The sequence below is a fragment of the Cimex lectularius genome, unplaced genomic scaffold, assembly GCF_000648675.2.
Source record: "Cimex lectularius strain Harlan isolate CLEC.00 unplaced genomic scaffold, Clec_2.1 scaffold135, whole genome shotgun sequence".
Lineage (NCBI taxonomy): Eukaryota > Metazoa > Arthropoda > Insecta > Hemiptera > Cimicidae > Cimex > Cimex lectularius.
In genome coordinates this window covers 595,928-612,479 of record NW_019392793.1, presented here as the reverse complement: position 1 = coordinate 612,479, position 16,552 = coordinate 595,928, and the positions used below count along the sequence as shown (strand labels likewise).

Genomic DNA, 16,552 nt, shown 5'->3' with positions numbered 1-16,552 from the left:
TATTAATAAAGTTAATTCATATAACTTAGAAGAAAAAAGCTTATAATTTTCTTTACGCGGGTATGTCAACTACAAGGTTAATATGAACCCTAGAGTGCCGGTGTTTTAGAAAAAAAAACATTTGTAAGTATGTCGGGTTCGAATGCAAATTTGTATTATTCCTTATATTTATTTATATATTTAGGGCAGATTTAAAATTTTAAGTAAGTAATTTCTTTTGTTCAGGGCCTGTTGTTTGTTGTTCATTTCTTATCTCAAAGTGGGATGTAATGCTTCTTGCCTGTACATACATCGAGATATAATGTTAGAGTAGAAATAGCAATATAGTAAAAAATGTACCACGTAATCCTGCGCATGCTCAAAACACGTAGGACACTTTTCTGCAGGGTAAATTTGGGTTTTTACTTTACTGAGGTATAGTGTAGGAGACTTCATTTCAGCCAGCAACCGAAATCGATGTGATTTTGTAACAAATATTCTTCTTTTTGTACAAAATTGAGTTATTTTTTTAAACGGCTTTTAAAATTATTTTCTGGGACCACATCCAGAGATAAATTGTGATTGCTAAATCTTTCCATAATGATTTGAATTAAAAAAGAAAAAGATAATTGGGTTTTTGGATTTCCCAAATATCCTGTCCTTCTGTGGTTATTAACCAGCCTCTTAGGACCCGACACCAGTTAAAACAAAAAAAGGGAAAATTCAAAAGGTGGGGTTGAGATGGGAAGTTAGTGTCCGAGTGGATCGAGGTCACGATAACTCAAGTGGTACAGCATCGGCGTATCTAGCCGAAGATCGTGGGTTCGAATCCCGCTCGTGCCATTGACTTTTTTATCTCAACTAAAAACCTTAATTAATTTTAATATATTAATCGGTCAAGCGGACCACGAAATTAGTGAATTTAATAAATATTACTTTGAGTTTACGATCTGCCATTTCGTCAATTTTGCTAATCCAATTTGTCCAGCATGATCTATTTGAAGAAATTTTCAAATTCCTTTCTGCAGCACTTGTTTTCTACAGTTAGGAATCTGGTTTCCACTATTTTTCCAGGGTCGTTTATACCTGTCCGGGCAAAGGTGGGAGGTGAAGTTTCCCTTCCTCCACGTGAACCGCAGGAACGCGAGAGGCTGTCGTGCTCACGAGTTTCACCGCTTTCACATGAGAAACAGGAGATATCGCGATATCATTTAAAAGTATATGCAAACTTTTGTAATGGTATGTCATGGTTGAACATCCCAATTTAGGACGATCGAACAGGTTGTGATGACCGCATGATGAAAAAAGAGCAAATTCGTTAAAAAAATATCAGATAGCTTGAGGAAATAAAAACCTCATGTTAGATAAGAAAAAACACTAAATAACAGTACAACATTCAAACCTTTTCAAGGAAAACCAAGAATTATTGTGAATATCTAGTAGTAAGGGCCGTAAAACTAAAGACTTCTTTCTTTAAGTAAGGAAAGCTTTCGATAATCGGGATTTTAAGGGGAATTGTAGAGTATAGGTACTAGGTACCTGTCCGTCCTGATTTACCTCATCGAATTTACAAAGGCGGCATTTGGAAAGACGTTAAATCCTTCCTGAGAGGGTGGGACAGGTAAAAACAACGGCCTCTTTTCGTCCGCAACGTCCCGCCCCGTCGTTGCCCCAAAAAGGCCAATTGGACGAATAGGAGAAGAAGAAAAAACTCGTTTTCCTAGCTTACGACCGAAGGCCAAATCTCGGTTCACAACGGCCAAACACGCCGGCCGTTAATGAAAATAATCTTCAAAGAACTCAAGGACCGGTTGTCATGAAAAAGCCAAACTCTTCTGCTCGTCGATGGCTCACACCAGTTAAATCTATTATTATTAATTATTTGGAGGTCGTGAGATACGGTCTGGTGTTACGTAGGTTTTAGAAAAACATTTTCTTTATCGTGCCAACGTTTCGATCTTTATTGAGATCATCTTCAGGGCTCAAAGTGTTTGTTTTCCGTGTAGATGTGTCATTGTTGTGTGCCATGTTGAGAGTACCACTAAACACCACACAATTCTATTATTATTGATGGACTTAATACATTTTCGTGTTTGTACTATATTGGACAAAAATACAGCAAAAAAGATCTGCTAACATTTAAAAAACGTTTTGAACAATAATACACATTAATTACCAGTTAACATTAGTAGTTTACGAATAAGTAATTGTTTGTTTATAAATTAGTATTAAGGGTTTTCGCTGTAAGTGTGTACACACTCCTTAACAATTTATGTCCGGCTGTCCGGTCCATTCCGACAGTAGAATTAAGTTTTGAAATATGCATACATACCAACAAACATACAACTGTATCTGAATAATTATACATACAACATAGAAACATAGAGAAAACACAGATATATATAGTTAGGAAGATAGATGAGGATAGAGGTAGAAAGATAGGAATATAGAAACAGGTAAAGATACAAAACATATATAAAGATAGGTATTTAGAGAGATAGATAGATAAACAGAGAGAAAGATAGTTAGGAACGTAGATTGAGTTAGAGATGAAAATATAGGTCGATGATAGATAGTTAGGGAGGTAGACAGAGGAAGAGAGATAAACAAAGAGATAGATAGTTAAGAAGATAGATGGAGATAGAGGTAGAAAGGTACATAGATAGATAGAGAGAGTGAGATAATGAGGGAGAGAGAGTGAGTGAGTGACTGAGGGAGAGAAAGAAAGAAAGAGAGAGAGAGAGAGAGAGAGAGAGAGAGAGAGAGAGAGAGAGAGTGAATGAATGAGTGAGTGACTGAGAGAGAGTGAGTGAGAGAGAGGAGAGAGAGCTTTAGTGAGTCAATTGGTGTAGGAAAGGAGAGAGAGAAAGTTATTCTAGATTATAAATTAGCTCGTTAGCATTGGTGTTAGACAAACCTTTTTATATATGATATTGGGTAACCAGGTTTGCGTGTAGTGCCGTCATCCGGCACAGCACTTCCTTTTTACAAACCAGCAGAGGAAGATAAAAATAATAAATTAATTCGGTACAAGTTGAGAATTATTGTACTACGCGCGAGTTGAAATTCGGTTCCAGCGTCTTGCGTTTTATTTTTCTTTGACGACTGATCAAATTTCACTCATTGTTCTTGGGCCGAGAATATGATATCCAAGAGGTTGAACATGAAAAGTTTTGACAAAACCGAATTTTTAAAAAAATAAATACTATGCTAAAATATTATTTTATTGGATTTAGTGGAAATTCAAATTTTCAGCTACGGTTGGCTGTAGTTGTAATTCATGAACGTTTCTATTATTTTAAAAGCTTAATTATGTTGAAATTATCTTTAATTTTTAGTATATTGCGTGTAAATTGTAGTACTATTGAATATCGAGATTGTAGATCAAGTTGCGGGTAGGGGATTTCGTATTGAGATCTGAGAATTACCTTCATTGATCTTTCCTTCTCTTCTTTGTTTTCTGTTCCCATGTTTTTAGAGATCGCGATGGCTACCTCAAAAGGAACTGGAGCCACATTTTATTTTCTTTCCTGTTCTTGTTTTATTTTTCTCTTTAGAAATGGGTTCTGATTCACGAAAATTCTCCTTGCCAAAGAGAAAGTGTAATCAGGGGATATGACCCAGAAAGTTTATTCCACTCTGCTATCGGGAATTCGCTTTCACGAGCCCGTTTCGCTGCTCTGCACGGCGAGAGTTGCAGAACAAATCGAGTCTGGTCCCGAGACATCAAACGCAAATCCATGTGTAGGATTCCTTTTTAATTTCACTAAACTATTGCAACAATATATTAAATTCACGAATGTTCTAAAACCTAAGAGCATGGTACTTCTTCCAATATTTCTTGGGTGTGTATAAGGAGAAGAGAAAGATGGAGAGGAAATGAGTGAGAGCGTGGAATTGGATGGATGGTTGATTGAAATTACCAAGGAGTAAAAGTGTAAGATATTGCAAGGGCGCAGGAATAATAATTATTTTTATCATAGAGTATGAGTGGGGGAATAAGAATTAAATAATTAATGAATGAATGAGTGAACGAGAAAAAAATATAAAACTGATTGGGTGATTGAAAGCGTGGATTAGGGTGAGAGGCGGTACGAAAAGGAGTACAAGTGAAACATTTAAAAAAAGTTTGGGATGGATTTGATGAGTGATTCATCCAATGTAAGCTTTAATTTGAAGGAGTAGGTGAGAGGGTGGATGAAAGATTGAATGGGAATGAGAGCGAGTGAGCGACAGGTATTGAATATGGATTGATGGTAAAGAGATTGCCCAACGGATTTGGTGATTGATTGATGCAGAATAAAGCGAATGAAAAAATAGATTAATGGAATTGATTGAATGTACGAACAAATTTCAACCTAAGCGTAAATAAAATAGTGAGTATGGTGAAAGAGTGAATAAGTGATTAAATGTGAGAGTGAGTGAGNGAGAGAGAGAGAGAGAGAGATAGAAGGAGAGAAAGAAAGATAGATAGATTAGACAGATGGATAGATAGATAGATTAGATAGATGGATAGATAGATAGATATAGAAAGAGAGAGGGAGAGAGAGAGAGAGAGAGAAAATGGAGAAATTGACTTTGTATTTTATTGAATCAGAGAGTGGTTGATTGATTGAATTAAATTGCGTGATTCTATCGTATTTTAGCATAGCGAAAGATAAACTTTCAAAACTCGTCTTGCAAGTGGGGCATTTATGCAACATCCGATCGTCACATTTCGATTAGTAAGGCAATAAAACCGAACATTTCAGTTGATTTTGATAGACTTCCACAATTTATGGACAGACAGGGTTTTTATTTTTAAATTTTACTAATAATTGCGTTCAATTAACAAAAATCAACACAATAATAGTCATATTCCCAATTTAACACAATATTAACTTATATTTCACAAAAATTTTAATTATAGGTGTTTTGTTAATAACATGAAAATTTTTAAAACTAATTCTTCTTTTTTAAGTTTTTTGTTTTTGTTATCACCCACATTATTGAAAAATATAAATATCACTAAGTTATTAGTAGTTGTTATTTTACAACAATTTATTACAAAGCTTACCTTCCAAAAATTTCAAGATCTTTAAAAGATATATGATAATTTTGCATCTGTAATTAAAGTTACTTCATATAAAATTTGATCTTATTTTTAATGAAATATTTAAAAAATAAAGGCAAGCTTACATGCAAAAAATTGAATATTATAATGGCATGAAAATGAACGTAAATAAGTGGAAAGGTTTTTGACGAAGTAAAATCACTCGAAATCATAAATCAAAAATCACGATTGAATTTACCCCAATTTAATACTTAATGATTTATTACCTGCTATTAACTTTTGATGAAGCATTTTCTGGCTTATTAAAATATAAATGTTAATGAGCTGAAACTTCTATGATAAATAAAATATATTTTATAAACCCACGTCCGAAGTTGGTGTCCGAGTACCCATCTGAACCTACCTTTCGGATTTTACCTCCTTTTTGCCATTTTTGGCCATTCCGAGTGGATCGAAGCCACGGTAGCGCAAGTGGTAGAGCAGCGGCGTATTTAGCCGAAGGTCGTGGGTTCGAATCCCTCTCGTGGCACTGACTTTTTCATTTCAACCAAAACCTTACATAAAAAGATTAGTTTTATAAATTGTGATTGTTCGGAGATCGCGAGATGCGGTCTGGTGAGACGTATGTGTTAAAAAACATTTTCTTTATCGTGCCAAAGTTTCGATCTTTATTGAGACCATCTTCTGGGCTCAAAGTGTTTGTTTTCTGTGTAGATGTGTCATTATTGGATGTAGTGTTGAGAGCCCATTTCAAGCTTCTGCAATCAATCAAACAAATTTTTGTTGAAATGCAGGCAAAACAAGGCCCTGAAGATGATCTCAATAAAGATCGAAACATTGGCACGATAAAGAAAATGTTTTTTTAAAACCTACGTCACACCAGACCGCATCTCACGATCTCCGAATAATCATTGATTAAGGTCACTAAACACCACACATTTATAAATTGTTTTATTTATTGTTATAAATTTTGTTTTTATGCTTTAATCCTACATTTGTAGACTTCCTGAATTGCTTACAACTCTCCATTAGCGTAAAAGTAAATGCTTTATTTTTTGTATATAACAATTCTTTATCAGACGTCTACCTTGATATATCGCAGTGATTTCTAGTAATGTGGACAAAGGAAGATGGTAAATTTATTTTGATTTTAGTTGATGAGTTAACTAGAGTGCAGAGCAGTTCTAAACTGCTGAAGACGGAATATTTTGTGATTTTTTCTGTCATTAAAGAACGGAATGTGTCTCATGTAGAATTTTATGCATTACTATCATAACCTAATCTAAGAGTTTCCTTACATTACAATACTGCTTTGGTGCACAATTTGTAAAATTTCTTAACCACCAAGTATCAGAATTAAACGGTTTTACCGTTCGTTCGTGTACGTTTCCAACATTTCCTCCATCGAGGAATCCAACGTTGAATGTTGGAAACGTGTACTTCTTGAATTAAGGCGTAGTTTGAGGAGGAAAAGGGCTCCTTTGCTTGCGATAGGTTGGGGCGAGAATAACGGCTCGAGAAGCACCTGCTCTCCCTTTGTACAAGGAGACCCTAACGGTTGCAGAGACTTTCCCACACTCAACGACGGTCGCACCAGCAGGGCCGATGGATGGTCCCTCAACGAAACCCCTCGTCGGATTTTCTTCGCATAAAACGGCCCAAGGGATTAAATCCTCGTTTACCGCTCCCCGGCCCTTAATTTCGCAATTCGCCTTTCTTCTTGACCCCGTTTGTGTTCTGTAAATGAAAGATGGATGAAAGGGAGAAAAAATTCTAAGATCATCGCCCATGTCACCGTTTCAACGGGCGTCGTACCACCATTAATCAACCCTAGAAGACTTTTCGATTTGTCAAATCAAATTACTTCATCGCTGAACTTTAACAAATTGTTCATAAATTCTCGCTTGAAAATCTAATACGCTTATGAAATAACAAGATAGTTCCTCAAAATATAATTATTCAGGGAAGTTATTTGTGGATAATATGTTATAATTTTACTTAATAAAGGATTTTTTAAAACTATTCATAATAGTTTAAATGTTACGGAGAGGATCGACCAGTTTTTTCGATGTTGAAAAGGGTCAGGTTTATGGTCTTGAATGAAGTTACAAATTTATGCCTACAAAAAATTTCAAAAATTGTGAGATGGGGTCTGGTGTGATGTAGGTTTTAGAAAAACATTTTCTTTATCGTGCCAACGTTTCGATCTTTATTGAGATCATCTTCAGGGTCTGGGATTTACAAACATTGTTTACATTTAACAAATACATGTAGGATGTGGAAAAAAGTGAATTTATACAATGCAAAGTATATTTTTTATATTCAACCAAAGTATTTCTACTCACTCAAAGTGTTTGTCTTCTGTGTAATTGTGCCATTCTTGCGTGTTGTGTTGAGAGTGCCAGCAAGATATTGCTGTTTTGTGTTTATATATGTTGGATGTATTTGTTAAATGTAAAGAATGTTTGTAAATCCCAAATTCTGAAGACGATCTCAATAAAGATCGAAACGTTGGCACGATAAAGAAAATGTTTTTCTGAAACCTACATCACACCAGGCCGCATCTCACGATTTCTGAATAATTATCGATTAACGTCACTAACCATCACACATTTATGCCTACAATTCGCCGAGCTTTCGTGTCATATAGTCGCAGCATCAGGGCCTGTGTGGTGATTAGTGACCGTTAATCGATATTTAAATTGATGTATTGGATCTTCTTGAGGTCATTTTAATGTCATTTTTAATAAATAAAATGACCTCAAGAAGATACAATACATCAATTTAAACTACGGAGGTCGATCAATATCAACTAGTAATCGATATTTATTTAGAAATCGTGAGACTTCTTCCAGACCGTATTGATCAAAAACTTCGATACATTAAACTTTGGAATTACAATTTGTTAACAGTTTTATAAATTTGTTAAAAATTGAAGTCCAAAGTTCTCTTTAGTACTTGGTTAATCAACCATTTTCTTTTTTTATTTGTTGAACACTACACTTTGTTTCATCAATTAAACCCATTATTATTCAAAATTTATTTTAAGAGATGTGGATTTAATTTCATCTCCTACAGGAATAAAGAAAAGTGGAAATGAAATAAAATAAATTTTTCGACGATAGTGGATTTTCAAAGAACTTTTAATTTCTTTTGTTTTGTGATCCAGAAATGGAACCCAAACCCTCCACTGTGTAAAGTTGCCTATTCCAACCATATGTATGTTATAAACACCTGTCGAAGATATTCAACACCTGTGACAAACCAGCCCCCAAAAACATCCGGAAGCAATCAATATATTTCCGGTCTCGTGCACTATAATCGGCCCTGTTGATCCAACTCGGTAATTAATGGTGACCAATTGGCCAAAACGGATGCTCTTCGGTAAGAGGCGGGTGTTTTTTAGATCTATAAGGGGGACGTGTTATTTCTTCCAAACTTGAATTGGGCTGTAAAGTCCCTAGGGCTTAATGGTCGACAATCCGTCAGATTGTATGCTAATGGGGATTTCTATATGCTTATGAATTTCAACGTTAACAACGCAATAAAAGTACGAAGAAACGACCGCCATCTATGTCTTAAAGCACTAATAAAAATGCGTTTAAATTTTGTTATTATCAACGAAGATTGTTGTCAATAGATCACTTTTCTAATTTCCATTTTAACCAACTTTTTGCTCATTCCAGCTGACATACGCTTCAAACATGATTACTAAATACCTTATATTTATATTATCGATTTCTTGCAAATTTGATGGAAACACGTTGATTTGAGGAAATCGGTGATAAATAAAACTGAAAGAAAAATTTGACTGGTACAGGAAGTCAATGTCTGGATAACCAGAAGCTATAGGCCTTTTTTTCTTTTTCTTGCCTTACAACTTAAAACAGACTCCTTTGATCGAAAACAATGCGTTCCTTATTCAAAAATTGTTTATAAGATCATTTCTCTTCCTCCTCACAGCAAGACAACTATAGAACGTTTCTGTAAATACCATAGATTAAGCTATGATTTATTTATGTTGACACCCACATCAAACCAAGTGCATTTACATAGGTAATGCCAATTTATGGTACGTTGAATAGGCTTGAAAATTGTGCGTGATTTTCGTATTATACGCGTTACGTGACATTCAAATTTTAAATAATTATTTTCAATACCAACATTTCGAAATTTGCAAAATTAAGTTTCATCAGTCATTACTTTCAAATTTTTCTATACATAGAAAATTTTAAAATTAATCCCTAAGCTTGTGGGTAATTTATTGAGACTGCTATCGTTCTTCACTAAGCCAAGGTGGATGATAATTTTTTTTACCATTGCTTAAGAAATTTTAACTTTTTACGTGTCTAATGAATTGATTCAGCAACATTTGTGGACACTGCTGCCAGTTCTAAGCTTGCAACCAAGTCGTAATTCCAAACATGAACTTTTACCACTAATATTCCGTAATTAGCAAAAAAGGAGACATTTTGAAATTGTCTTTTCATCCAATAATTTCAACAATGAATTTAAATTGATGGCGTAAAGATCTACTTACGATTTCTAAAATTTCATGACTGGCTGCTCTAAGGTTTAAAAAAAAAAAAAAAAAAAAAAAACTTTTTCATTAACGTTTAGCCGCGTAACTATATTTTGGAAAAAGTTAGTTTATAACATTTTTTTAAATTTTAAACTACTCATTTATTAGTTCAGCATGTTTTTCGAAAGTGCAATTTTGTTTTTAAATGATTTATTTACTCAATGATTGAAGGTGCAAAGGAATTGTGACGGAGGTCTTTCCGATTTTAAAGGGTATCTTTTTACCAGTTCTATCTTACGAATAGTTATTTCAATCAATTAATTTGTTTATATAAGGTTTTGGTTGAAATGAAAAAGTTAGTGTCACGACCAGGTTTCAAACCGACGACCTTCGGTTCAATACGCCGCTGCTCTAACCACTTGAAATTCGTGACTTCGGAGGTTCGAATCCTGCTCGTGACACTGACTTTTTTATCTCAACTTAAAACCTTAATTAATTGAATGATATAAATTGGCCAAGCGGACCACGAAAAATAGTGAATATTTCTTTATATTTTGCATGCTGTGGTGATTGCTGAGGTATGAGAATTACAATACCATGCAGACCCACTTTGAAAACGGCCTATTCTTGTGGGCAAGGGCAGAAACCAGTTTCAGTTGCCCCCTTGTTCCGGATCTGAAACTAAGATGGTACAACCCGTGACTCAGATTTCTCGAAATATATTCATTCATCGTCAACATATAATCGCAGGAATTGGCATTATTCATTAATTGCTTCATCCTTCATAAACAATTTTCTTTGTAACCGCTTGTGTAAGAATAGAGAAAGAGAAGTAGATAGATAGGTAGAAAAGAGGGCGTACGATTACCAATATAGTTTACCCGCCATATAACACTACGAACGAAAAACAGAAAGAAAGAGGGAGAGAGAGGGAGAGAGAGGGAGAGAGAGGGNGAGAGAGGAGAGAGAGAGAGAGAGAGAGAGAGAGAGAGACAGAGAGAGAGACAGAGACTTATTGTACTTTGCTCTTTAACAGTTTTTGATTGATTCGTCTAGATCTTGTCTGTTCAAAAAAAAATCATAAATGTACTTATAAGAAAACCATATCAATTTTCTGACAGTATGAAACCAAAACCTAGATAATTGAAAGCAGTTTAACCAAAACGTTGGAGGTTATAAGTGCCTTCTACACTGGCATTACAATAGGATAAGTGTTTGAAATGTTCCTTTAAGGGAATAATGAAATGTGCGAATCAAAACGTTACGAGTGCCTTGTGCAACCTGCAACTTGTGACAGATGCAAAATAGCCATCGACTATGACATGCCTACATTCTACTGAGACGCTGAGAAAACGCTCTCCACATCAGAAACGCATGGTGTCCTAGTGAATCGAAGCTCAGTGGTAAGAGCAACGGCGTATTTAGCCGAAGGTCGTGGGTTCGAATCCTGATCGTCACAGTAGCTTTTTCATTTCAACCAAGACCTTACATAAAAAGAATAATTAATTGAAAGAAGTAATTTGGTCAATATACCTCTAAATATAATGCATTTAACTAATTTACTTTTTTCTTCCCCTCCCACACCAAGGATATGACGTTTTAATTTGTAATTAAAACTCTACAATGTATTATTTTTTAATGTTAGTTTTGAGTGAACTTTTATTTATTTAAAAAATCTTTACTATCTAGTATGTTACTACTACTTTGAATGCTAAATAAAATGTAAATGTTGAAAACTACTCTGTGTGGAAGTGGGTTTTATTTTATAAAGGTGACTTTTCCTGGAATGAAAAATGCGGTTCCTCTTTTATACAGGGGCCCCCCGGTTAATTCCGTTCCGTTTCTGTTTTCCCACAATTTTTCCAATTGTTTTCCCCGGTGTTCTAATTGTAAATTAACTGCGGACAATTAGTCGGGCTTTGTACGGCGGGGCCGAGAGAAGCCCGAGGGGGCTAACAAACCGGACAATATACCGGAAATAGGTTTAGGCGTTTTCCGAGAAAATCGTATAATAAATCAGTCCCCCTTGGGCCGGTCGTTAAAACTGTTAGGCGCCGACGGGTGTTCCGCAGTCGTTCTTCTCGGCCAAATCGAAGAATAGAGTAGGTAGAAAACGATGGTTGGCCAAGAAATTCCCAGAGAAAAACTCAGTTTCTAGGGTATAAAACAAGTAATAAGTGAAGTTTGATGAGCACAGAACAATTAACTGCTTATAAAAACACAAAAATGCGTTTTAGATTCACAATGCATTATATTATATAGCGTTACAGATCAAATCGACACGCCAACACAGATTTTAGATTTGTTTTTAAGTGTACCAAAAGAAGTATGTTCTTTCTCATATTTTTATCCTATTTTAATTTTTATAAAATAGGTGAGGTGACCTTGTCTGAAGTAGATATGCTCAAAGGACACAATTCTGTAAATAACATTTAGACATTAGGTCGGTAATTTCCCCGCCCAAAAGAATAGGCAGACCAGGATGTCCTTAAGACAACTGAGCTAATGTACTCACGAACACATAAAACTTAAAATTATAAAGCTATGACAAATAATTATGTAATATGAGCATTAAATTGTAAAGCGGCAATGGTTTTATATAATAACTTTTTACGCAAATTATGTAAAAACTCGACAAATTAGTGTACCTACATAAAATTTAATTAATGATGAATCTAACAGTTTCATTTTCAGTTTTTCTTTTTTGGTCAACCGTAATGTGCTATATTTTTTATGTTTATTACATGTAAATATAATATATTTGTGTTGAGGTGATGGATGAACTTGTAGTTTGCTCGTCTCTGATCATCCGCCTAGTGGTTCGTCTGTGATGTCTCATGCCGTTTGCCCTTTTTATAGGTACTTTCCAGGCTAATTAATGAATATGGCAAAACGCGTTCGATTGAGTTACAAGTTCATCACATTGTAAACCTCAACACAACACACGAGTTGAGTCGAAACACAAGACTCCACGGTAGCCCATGTTGATTTGCTCCACTCTGTCCTAAAATTTCCCGAAGGCGAGCAGCCTTGGATGAGCGAGAGACCGTGGAAGATTAAAATCGTTTCAGGCTTGATACGTAAAGCCCTCCCCCGCCAATTTCGGATTAACTGTGTCCGGCCGTGATTTTCCTCTCGGGACGAGATTGGTTTCGATCCCCGTAGAAGGATGGGCCCGATGGAATTATTGAAAACGGCCGTCGAGACCGGTTCTGTTGAACGAAAGATCGTTGTAAGAGGTCAAGGACCCTGATGTAGTTATTTGTTCCTTTTGGTTTCAGCCTCCCTTCCTACGCCTCCTCGGATTCGGGACCGTCTCCCCGACTTATGCTGGTCAGGGCCGACTTCCCTACCGCAGAAAATTCTCATCCCGCATTCCTCACGAAGTGTGGCGGGAAAGGAAATAGGTACGGACAGCTTTTTATCTGTTCCGATGTATGGGATTCGATGGGGGGTCGGGATGAAATTCCTCCTCCATCAGAGATGAAAGTGATTTCCTTTCAATACTAGTTCAATCGTGTTTAGCAATACGCAAAGTATTTTTTGAAAAGCGTATTAGCTTTATTATTAGATACTGCATTTGGACATTATTTCTTTGTTCAAAAGGGCAACATAGCTTTCTAAGCGTGATTCCATATGCAAATCCTAACAATCTGTACACATTTATAGATAATTTATGTAGGCATTACATTTTAAATTTTCAGGTATATACTTTTTAATTGTATATTTATCTCAATTTTTTTCGAATTATTCCTTATTACAAAATGAATTTTCGTACGAAGGTTATGAGAATATGATAAGAAACGAGGAAAACAGAATATACGATAATGTTATCCACTATTGACAAAACTAGCAGGGATTAAATATTTATTATCTAGAAACACTCTTGGAACGTTAGTGGTTTATATTTGTACCTATCTTTTAATTATCCTGTAAAAAAAAATATAAAAAAATATATATTTTGCACCTATGATTATGGGGGGATTATGGCATGGGATTTATAAACATTGTTTAAATTTTACAAATACATGTAGGATGTGGAAAACACGGTCACTAAACACCACACATTTTCGCACCTTGTTATAAAAACAATGGAGGTCCGTCGTCATTGATAATGGCTGTAACACTCATCGCTGATCATACATATCAAATGGTATAATTATAACATTTTACAACTCGCGACAATAAAGCAATGTTAAATTGATTATGTACATCGTGTAAACAATCAGCATGACACATTAACGCTTGAAGGGTTCGTGTCAAAATATATAAACGACAATTTAGAATTTTCCAACGGAAAAACTCATCTATTTATTACACTATGTTAAATTCGGGATAATTTAATAAGTCTTGTTAATTAAGAAGATTTCACACAAGAATACGTTGTAATTTATAACTGTACAAATTGAAGAATGGAAAACGAGATAATTTAACAGTAAATCTTGGAAATTTCCTACTTTCCCTCCCATGGTGATAGTCAATATAAGTTTTTTTAAGATTAAAGAACTTCCGTTCAATAAAAAATTATTGTTTAATCGGGACAATTCCACGTTCGATTCAATTAAAAGAAAAGAGGAAATCCCTCAAAAAATAATAGAATTTTACGTGAGTATTACTTTCCCTCCTCTGGTCCAAAGTGTAATAGTAAATATGTTGCGTCTGTATACATACACAGTAGATTACGAACATAAATCGCTCGAGAAAGAACAGTGAATATGTATTTTCAGCCATATCTTGTTCTTAATCGTGTTCAAATTGCAAATGTCAGCTTAAGACCTTTGGCTTTCATACTTTGAAATGTGCTAAAGGATATGTTATATATAAATAAATGTTATAAATATAAATAAATTAATTTAAAAAATGGTTGAAGGGGTCGGGTTAACGTCTCCCAGGTAATTAATAATAATAACTTTCAAAATTGTGAACTTAAATAAAGTTGTCCCCCTTAACTTTACACTATTATATTTTCTTATATTTCGACCTCAAGTTTAACTTATGATTTTTCCTTCTTGATTATTATTCCTATTATCCCACCTTCAACAAGGAAAAATCATAAGTTAAACTATTATGTTTATTAATTCTCTCTCCCTCTCTCTCTATCACTCACTCACTCTCACTCTCTCTCTCTCCCTCTCTCTCTATCACTCACTCACTCACTCTCTCTCTCTCTATCTCTCTCTCTCTCTGTCTCTCTCTCTCTCTCTCTCCTCTCTCTCTGTTTTTCGTTCGTAGTGTTATGGCGGATAAACTACATTGGTAATCGTCCACCCTGTCTCTCCTAGCTTCGCATTTCTTTTCTTATTTTTCACGCGTTTTAAATATACTAATTTCTTTTACTGTTTCTGCAGCCAATTTATGATGTAACAGTAACCAACTCTCTCTTTTCTTTATCATATTGCTGGTCCCACTGTACTCTCGTCAATTGTGGATACAATAACACAAATTACAAAGAGATAAACAGAGGCAAGAAAAAAACAAATCTGGTCAGCATTCACATTACCCAAGGCCCGAAGTAATCGATTATTCTTCGGGGTAATTGTTTATAAACCCTGGCATTCACGCTAATAAATTACATTCATACATAATTTACATTCAAATATGATTCACACTACCTCAGATTACTCGACGTAATTGTGTATAAACCTTGCCATTTACGCTTATAAATTACATTCACACATTCATTCACACTACCTCAGAGAATTCGTTATTCCTCGGGGTAATTGTTTATAAACCCTGCCATTCACGCTAATAAATTACATTCATTCACACTACTCAGAGTACTTGATATTCCTCGACGTAATTGTGTATAAACCTCGCCATTTACGCTTATAAATTACATTCACACATTCATTCACACTACCTCAGAGAATTCGTTATTCCTCGGGGTAATTGTGTATAAACCCTGCCATTCACGCTAATAAATTACATTCATACATGATTTGCATTCATATATGATTCACACTACCTCAGATTACTCGATATTCCTCGACGTAATTGTGTATAAATTCAGCTCATAAATCCTTCCTCTTCGTGAAATTGAAATGTATTATATTTATTGTATTCGTCTTTATAATATAATTTCCCTGTTAGGTGTAGAAATTTATTTATGGGAATTTTTTTATTGGCTCTTTAACATTTTATTTTTCAAAAATATCCGGATTGCCATGGCGTCTTGAGCTCATGGGAATTATACTTATCAAAAATCTCTTTAACAATCAACATTGATCACACTGTGATTGATTAAACATTAAACTAAAATCCATTTATGTTTCGTGGTCTAATTGGCCAAATTACTTCTATCAATTGATTGTGTAATTAATATGACGAAGATACAAATCGCAGATGAATGAATGATCGGAAACGCTGAGTACTGATACTGGGAATTTTCAATATTTTGAAAAATGTGTAGTTATGAGTCATTTTTCCAGTAATGGATTAATTGAATTAACTCCCTAGTCGTGTAAGTTTAAAACTAGGACATACTTTGCCTCCCTTTGTTCTCCGCCTTTCATTTCATGGAGTAAAACACGTTCGCAAGTTTTTCTCGCCCCTGGAAAATGGGCAGCATATTCACAACAAAAACTTCTTACGGTCGATCTGTCAGGCCTTGAGAAATTGGTGAGTCTCGCCTTGCTTCGTTGGCGGGCAGCGGCGGCGGGCAGCGGGCAGCGGGCGGCGGTCGGCGGTCGGCGGCGGCGGTTGCTTCCCCACCAGGCGTCCGAGGCCAGAAAACGTTCGTCGTTGGTGGGGCTGGGCGAAGTCGGATTGGTGCCCCATGAGGCGTTCGCCCCTTCCAACCGGTGCCCCGGCCACTCTTTGTCCTCGGTTAGACATCCCTCCAAACCTCCTACTCCGCACACTAGTTCTGTTTCAATTCTCTTTGTGTATGGTTCACGCCAAGTTTTTTTTTCTGGGTCAAGAATGAGCCTGGTTTTGAGACGCCTCGTGTTTTGGTGTGCCTCAACCGCTTGTGTGGTGTGCTCGTAATTATTTCCTTC

The 16,552-nt window shown here is 35.5% G+C and overlaps 1 protein-coding gene across 1 annotated transcript in view; it reads right to left on the bottom strand.

Moving 5' to 3' along the window:
• Positions 1–16,190, bottom strand: part of LOC106663618 (transmembrane and TPR repeat-containing protein 4) — a 34,581-nt gene extending 18,391 nt beyond the window's left edge. Inside the window, exon 1 of the mRNA XM_014388568.2 lies at positions 16,038–16,190. The gene's annotated coding sequence lies outside the window, so the exon portion shown is untranslated. The remainder of the gene's footprint in view (positions 1–16,037) is intronic.
• Between the last annotated feature and the right edge of the window lie 362 nt (positions 16,191–16,552).